At 45.3% G+C, this 7667-nt stretch overlaps 1 long non-coding RNA gene across 1 annotated transcript; it reads right to left on the reverse strand.

The window, feature by feature from the left end:
• Window positions 1-4168: 4168 nt before the first annotated feature.
• LOC125923250 (uncharacterized) lies at window positions 4169-6987 on the reverse strand. Its single transcript, XR_007457972.1, has 2 exons — window positions 6483-6987; window positions 4169-4377 (listed from the first exon to the last, which is right to left on the reverse strand). It is a non-coding gene; the product is annotated as an uncharacterized LOC125923250 (long non-coding RNA).
• Window positions 6988-7667: the final 680 nt, after the last annotated feature.

The following is a 7667-nucleotide window of genomic DNA, read 5'->3' on the forward strand; positions in this document are numbered from 1 at the left end:
AGTGAAGAGGAGATGATTAAAACAGGAGGTGGTTCACAAGCTAAGAGATGGGGGTCTGTGTGGGGGTGGGGTGCTCCAGCACTAGAGAAATTCCAGCATTTGTTTCCTCCTAGAGCTGGGGTGGGCAGCAGTCACTTGCTCTTAGGGGCCCTTTCTCAAGTTTCTCCAGGTTCAGGTAGGCTGTGGGGTCTGCTGTGCCAGCTGCAGGTGTGGCCTGACCACAGCTGGGATGAGACTCCTTTGGGCCTGGGCACCTAGCAGGGGCCAAGCTTCTGGCTGTGGGAACTTTGACCTTAGATTCAGAGGCTCCAGTGAGTAACTGTGGTGTTCAGAGTGGTTGATGTGCAGAGGTTGTCCTAACAAGATTTTGTTGGGACTTCCCTGGGTCAGGACAGAAGTTGTTGGGGTTTTTTTTGTTTTGTTTTTTTTGTTGTTGTTTTGGATCAGATTCTGTGCCTTCTATTAGGCCACAGGCCTGAATTCCTCTAGTCTTTAGGAAGAAGCTCTTGGAGATGGGTGGGAAAAGGGAGGAGATGGACCCAATAAGATTTCTCTCTGAGGAGTCAGAGAATTACACTGACCTTGTGGCAGGTCTCCATGAACAGAAGGAGGTTCTGGAACTTGAAATTAGCTGAGACCTAATTTCTTAATCCTGGCTGGGACCCTAGAATATGGCTTGCAGCTCTGGAGGTCTTGGGAAGTGTCAGGGCCTGTGGACACAGGTGAGCCCAGGTATGGGTTCACTGGGACAAATGGCCTCAAAATTCTGACATTTTAAATCTCAACCAGGAATTCCCACAGCAACCTACAGGGGGTGCCAATCACCCAGCTTGGATTCTGTACATTGTTGTCTTTCCTTTCAACCCTGAGAGAATGTGGAGGCATGGGATTTTTGATAGATTTCAAAAGAATTTGATAAGAGTCCAGGAATTTTCCAAAAATGTAAGCTTCTCTGCTCCTAGTATCTGCCTTTATGTTGCATATATTACTTTATTGCATGTACCTGGTTGTGGGTGGTGGGTTGGCAGGGAGCAAGAAGATGCTAAACATCATGGAAATAGATTGAGGACCCATGGATGGAATCTAGTCAGTAAACACCTCAGCAGTGGCCAGGGCCTTTCCTGGATGCGTAGACTTGTTTCTCTAAAACCCTCCTGAAGTCACTCAAAATAGAAAGGCATTAGAGTCTGTTAACAGCTGGCTGTGCTTGTCAATGGGGAAGCAGGCTGGCCAGGTAAATTTGCGCCAGATTAGGTGTGCATTCTGTCTCTTTCAAGGAAAGTCAGAGGCAGTCTAGCTCACTCTCTTTCTTCCCTGTATTACAGAATTGCATCCTTCTCTATCCCGAACTCTAGATTACTTCCTTACCCCTCAACCCTTGTCCAGCCCATCATCAAGTCCCATCAATTTGGCTTCCAGACTATCTCCTGAGCCTATCAACCTCACTCCCTCACCTAGAGTGTTCTCCTCCCACTTCCCCCTATACCACTGACACCCCTCCAAGCTATCAGCCTCTCCTCAGTCCACATCACAGCACCTGGCTAACCCACAGGCATCTACCGTACTCTACTCCTGACACCACCCCCTCCTGCTATAGCCATACTGGCCTCCCCCGAAATAAAAATTCCATCACAACACCCTCTGCTTAACCCCATCAGTGGCTTCCTCTGGCTCATAAGAGGAGAGCAAAACTGACTATGCCTTCTTGGTCCTGCCTGCTCTGCCTCTGCCCAGCTGTCAAGCCTGGCCAGAACCATGCACATCCTTAAGTTCTTTCTCCATGGCCATCTGACCTCTTTCAGACTCCAGGACTCGCCATGTTCATCATGTTCCCTCTTGCTGAGTCTTTTGCGCACATTGCTCTTTCCTTCAGTGTTCTCTGACTCATTCCCTTCTATCTCAGTTTCAATGTCACTCATGCAGGAAGGCTTCCAGGATATCGTACAGGGCAGATCCTCATCTTTTCTCCTCCCTGTCATCGGTTCTCTCTCCAGCATCACATTGATCGCAGCTGCAACCATTTTAAGATGACTCTCTCCCCCACACCCATACAAGCTGCACAGAGTAATGGCTGCTGCTTTTTTCTCACTAATTCCCCAACACCTAGCCTGTGGAAGCTTGCTCAGCAGACATCTGTTAAATGGGTGAAAGACAAAATGGAGGTTCTGAAGGACAAATAAAATGGGCAGTGTAGGCAGGGGTGAACATTTAGAGTGAAAGGGATTATAATTAGCGCTTGTCTCTCTCTTAGATCCTTTTTAAAAAATAATTGTTGGTTTCTTTTCTGCATGATGCAGTGATACATATTAATCTTTTTTTCAATGTGTGCATCTCAGTTGGAGGATCTGGAGGCTGAGGGGATGCCACAGGAACAAAGACCATGAAACAAGGGCAGAAGGAGTTCTTAGAGCCCCGTTCCCTGAGGTGGGAGACCACATGCAATTCTGAACCAAAGACTGGCCAGCTCTGTAGGGCTTGCATTTTCCTAGGTGGTTCTCAGCAACCTCATGAGTATGGCCTAGGAGCATCAAGTTCAACTTGCTCCTGTGTGCCCTTGGACATGTTATGAGACCTATGTGTCTTATTTTCCTCATCTGTCAAATGGAGATCAATAGTAGGGTCATATGGAACTTTCAAAGAGATTTTATAGCACACATGGTATTTAAGAGTACATATAATCTGTGTTCAACAAATATCTTTATTACATTAATCACTATCCAAAGGTTCATCAAAACAGGTTCCTGGACCCCTCTTTTGCAGTGGACCAAAACCAATAGAGTCACAATGTTGAAGAGACCTAATTCTCCTTATCAGTGCAACATGTTCCTTTTCTTGGTAATTGTGTGAAATTTCATGATTAGGCACGAAAAATGACCTCATTTTTACACTTTTAGGCTACTTTTACCACAAAGTACAAACATTATCAAAATGGAGAGGCTTTACTTGATTTTTCCATTCATTTGGACAGAAGTTCTTGAAGATTTTCAACTTGAGACTGTGCCTAAGGAATGTTTTCTGCCTGAAAAATAGCTCACATAGAAGAAAAAGAAAAGCACAAAATTTGCAGATGAAAGGCATGGGATCCAAAAGGCCCTTGTTTGCTAGCTTCCTGGATTCAGTTCTTGTAAAGTGGGAAAACAGCTTTGCTTTTTCAAGCCAATATTTGGTAGATTATAGTAGGAAGATGTTCCCTGGAGCCCCTCCAGTCATCACTGGCTTTGCCATTATTAACACTCTCATGATTTCACTCTTTCAAAGAAAGGGATTTCTCAAAAGTTCCAACTTTAGGGCATTAGTAAGTTAGAAATGAGGTCTCTGGTTTAAATTAAATAGTCCCTAGCCTTCGTACTAGGGAGCTTCTTCAGGAGTTTCTAATATATTTTCTTCTAACACAAGAAGACACTCTCTTTTGCACAACTCACATTAAGGCTTACTGAGGCAAGGCAGGAGAACAACCCTTTTTTCCCAGTAACCTCCAGCCATTTTCTCCAGTGCTCCACCCCTTGGTTGCTCCATTACCCAATTACCCAGTGCAGTGGTTCTGTCATTTAACTGTCCCTCTGGGTAAGAACATTTGAAAGCAGGGATTTTGCAAAGGTTCTGCTCCTGGAAGTTATTTGTTGGTACCCATCAAACAAACACATTGAATGAAAAGGGAATCTGGAATGCTTTATAGTGAGGATAGTTGGGGACTTGACCAGGACAAAGCAATATGCAACTGTTTGTTTGCTTCCTGAAAGGATGGGGTAGGGTCTTCTATCTGGTCACTGAGAGCCTCTGGGCCAGTGCAGGATGAAGAGACACTGCAATCATTCTTGGCAGTTCTCTTCAGCCCCTCTTGTTTGTGCCTTGGTCAGCATTACCAGGATAAGGAAGTGAAGGCCCTCTGTGCAGTTCCTGAGTCTTGAACAAGCAAAGCAAGCACAATCACAGGAGACCTTAGCCTCAGTCCTGGGACACATTGCCCTTAGTTCATGCCTTAGATTTGGTGCTTCTATTACTGCATCCATTGACTTGTGATGCTGCCAGTAATTCTGCCTCTCCCACCAGACGTTGAGTTCCCCCAAGATGGTAATCATGGACATCCTGTCACTTGGTTTCCCAGCACAGAGAAAGGCACTCAACACTAGTTAGATCCAATAACACAATGAAGGTGTGAATGAATGGATGGATGAATGAGTGCATTTTAATGACAAAGGTATTTTTGTCTCACAAAGTCATTGTCTTATGAGGAAAGAAAGCAAATAAGAAAGAGATCAGTAAGAAGTCTTGTGTGCAGAATTGCTTCCTGTGCCTTTTGACCTTGAGTTATGAAGCATGACCTTTACTGCTTGTTGAGCACAGACTGCTTTTAAAGGATATCCTTCCACTGCCCTCCTAGAAGGAAGGGGAGATTAGATTAGGTTCTCAAAGCCCACCACTTTCAGGGCCTTCTTAACCTTCTCTGAAATAAGAAGACAATAAGGGAAGGTGACAGCAGTAGGGAATTTCCAATCAGTCCCGGAGGGAGGCGGGGTCCATTTGGGCTGATGGGGTAGGAAAAAATCTTAGTGGAAGTAGCTGATTCATTAAGAGCCAACTGAATGTCAAAGAAGACAGGATAACTGAGAAAATACCTTTCCCTCAAGCTTTCCCTACACCCCCATGCAAATATGTGCACCTGTGTGTACCTATGTGTACACATGAATGCAAGCACACACAGACACACACACACACACAAACACACACACATACACACACACACACAATAAATATAAACATATCATGTCCTCTGGGAAGTAAACCATGTGGTAGACACAGGTATTTAATGGAAAGTTGCTTCTTCAGAATAGGTTAATACACTAAGAGCCCAAGAAAACATAGCCTAGGGTAACAGGAATTTGGATATAACAAAGTCAACATCAACTATTCTCATGGAGGGGCAGGCTGAGAGGAGAAGGAAGAGCTGCATGGGCAAACCACAGGTAATCCTGATTTACAAAATGAGGAGGCAGAGGATGGGTTCCTGCACTTCAGCTTTCTCCAAAAGGGCTAACAAAATGGTATGAATTAAGAGTCCTGGAATCTGCATCTGTCTTGAGTTTCCCACCAAAAGTCCCAGGACCCCAAACCATTGTTGATGGTTAAACCAGAGCAGATATCTGCCACCAGTGGTGTCAAACCAGAGCCTGGGCTGAAACAGACTGCACAGTGCCATGGATCTGAGGTGCACCCAAGCATTCATTGACTTCACAACATCTCAGTCTTGCATTTTAGGAGCTTGGGTTTCTCAGCCTCCACTTACGGCTTTATGTTAGGATTTTACTAGAGTGAATCTCTATGGGATAATGATGATCCTTTGCATATCTAAAATACCTTGTAGTTTATCAGGTGCTTGCTTTTGCTCTACCTCATTGCAAGTAGGCTGACAGTTAAACAGGGTGGGGTCATTACTTTCATCTTGTAGGCAAGAAAATTGCAGTTTAGAGAAATCACAGAGGAAAGGAATGCCTGGCCATGCTTCAGCTGCTTCATGGCCCTGAGAATTCTATCTTTTTCCTCACTGATCTGAGGTGTGTTTGCAATGTGTAAAGGCTCTGTATCAGGGGTTTCAAGGGACCCAGGGGTGAAGGAGTGTGTACCTGCTCTCATGAAGCTTTGAGCCTGGTCACCCATCTTGCTGTTGTATCAGCACAAAGAGCTGGGCCCTCTCTCTTCTGGGACCTTGTTCCTCAGGGCTGCAGCCACATTCTCATTGTCACACCCTGGATCCAGTCTTTTTTCAAAATGAGCCTCCTTTACATGGTTAAGCCAGGGATACCTAGAGCTACACAATAAATCTGAACATTCTTCTGAAACATCTTCTTAGAACACCAGTGTTTTTTAATAAGTAATTTAAAAATTTATTCTATGTCAAAACACAAAAGATATATTATGGAACAGAATGCAAAAATCACCTGAATTTTAAAGAAAACCTGAGGCTTAAGAAGTTCCTCATACTTGTGGAAGTCTTGTGGATAACAGAGTCCACCTGCTATCTCCACTGTGTCACTGTGGGCACTCTGGGGGAAACAGGCTACTTCTTCTCTGCTTTCTCTCCCTTTTATCACATGCCTTAAACTGGAATGTGCTGGGTTTTCAAGACTCCTTGAGTTCACACAAACCCTGGTCCCACCCATAGAGCATCCTGACAGGCCTATGCTTTTGTCACTGGTTAGGAGACTCTTGGAAGATACTGAGTACTCCATCAGGTGGAGAGAAGCAGCCAGAAAGGGAGAGCAGAGCACTGACACTGACTTCAGGATGCCCCTGCTTGGCATTTCTAACATAGCCACTAACCAGCTGGAGGTCTAACTGTAGACTTCATTTCCCCATCTTTGAATGAGGGGCTTCTTTTGATTATCCACATGGTTACATCCACTGTTGAATTTGGCAGGGCTTGGTGAGCTCCTGTGTGACCTCAGAGTGCTGGGATGAAAGCTAGACATTGACTCAGGCCTCACCTTCGTTTTCCCTCCTTCCCAATGAGATGTTGTTACCCAGCCTTCAAGATCTTTCCAGCATTGCCTTCTCCATGTCCACAGCTCCTGATCCATTCAGGTTCTTCTCTTCTCCCTTCTGGACCATCACAACAGTCTCTCACTGGGCCCCCTTGCTCTGCTGCTGTCTTCCTCCACTTTCCATGCACTAGTTTCGGGAGGTGATCATGTCACTCCTGCTCAAGTCTTTCAATGGCTCCCCATGGCTGCTTCAGGGAATTTTTGAGACCCTAAAGGATATAACCACCCCTGGACCCTCCTCCATGCTCCTGCCTGGCTTCATCTCTTACCTGCTCACCTCAATCATAGCACTGTTATAGTGATGCAATCATCTGTTTACTTCCCTGTCTCTTCCTCCAGACCAGCAATCAGCAAACATGTTCTCTTAAGAGCCAGATAGTAAATACTTTCAGATTTGTTGGCCATGTGCTCTCTGTTACAGCTATTCAACTCTGCCTTTATAGCACAAAGCAGCTACGGACCATATGTAAACAAATTGACAAGGCTGTCTTCCAATAAAACTTTATTTATAGAAACAAGCAGTGGGCTGGATTCAGCCCCCAGGTTGTACCCACTCAGGGACCATCAATGGTCTGTTTAATGACTGTCTCATGGGCCCCAAGGTCCCCAGCACACTGTCTGGCCCATGTTGATGTTTCATAAAATATGTTTGTTTTTGTTGTTATTATTATTATTCTATGAGAGAGAGAGAGAGAGAGAGCGCAAAGGATAGGGACAGAGGGAAAGAGAGAGAGAGAGAGGAAAAAAAAACCCACGCAGGCCCCATGCTCAGTGCCAGAGCCTGCTAGGGTTTGATCCCATGACCCTGGAATCATGACCTGAGCTGAAATCAAGAGTCAGACGCTTAACTGACTGAGCAACCCAGCCACCCCATAATTTGAATGAACATATGACCAGGACAGCTGTGTGGAGGGAACAATAGGGCATGGCCTGTTTTTCCTGCAGATCCAAGTCTAACACTAGAGCATCGTCAGCAAGCTCAGGCTGCAGGGTTAGACTCTGCTGCCAGATGAGGGTTTCTGCTTCCAGCATTGGATCTCAGGAGGAGAAACCCCAGGCTTCATAGATTAGCACTGGGTAAGCTTAGAGTGAGATTCCTATCTCTATGGCATAGGGACAGGAAGGCCC

This window comes from Panthera uncia, chromosome B1, assembly GCF_023721935.1.
Source record: "Panthera uncia isolate 11264 chromosome B1, Puncia_PCG_1.0, whole genome shotgun sequence".
NCBI classification, from domain to species: domain Eukaryota; kingdom Metazoa; phylum Chordata; class Mammalia; order Carnivora; family Felidae; genus Panthera; species Panthera uncia.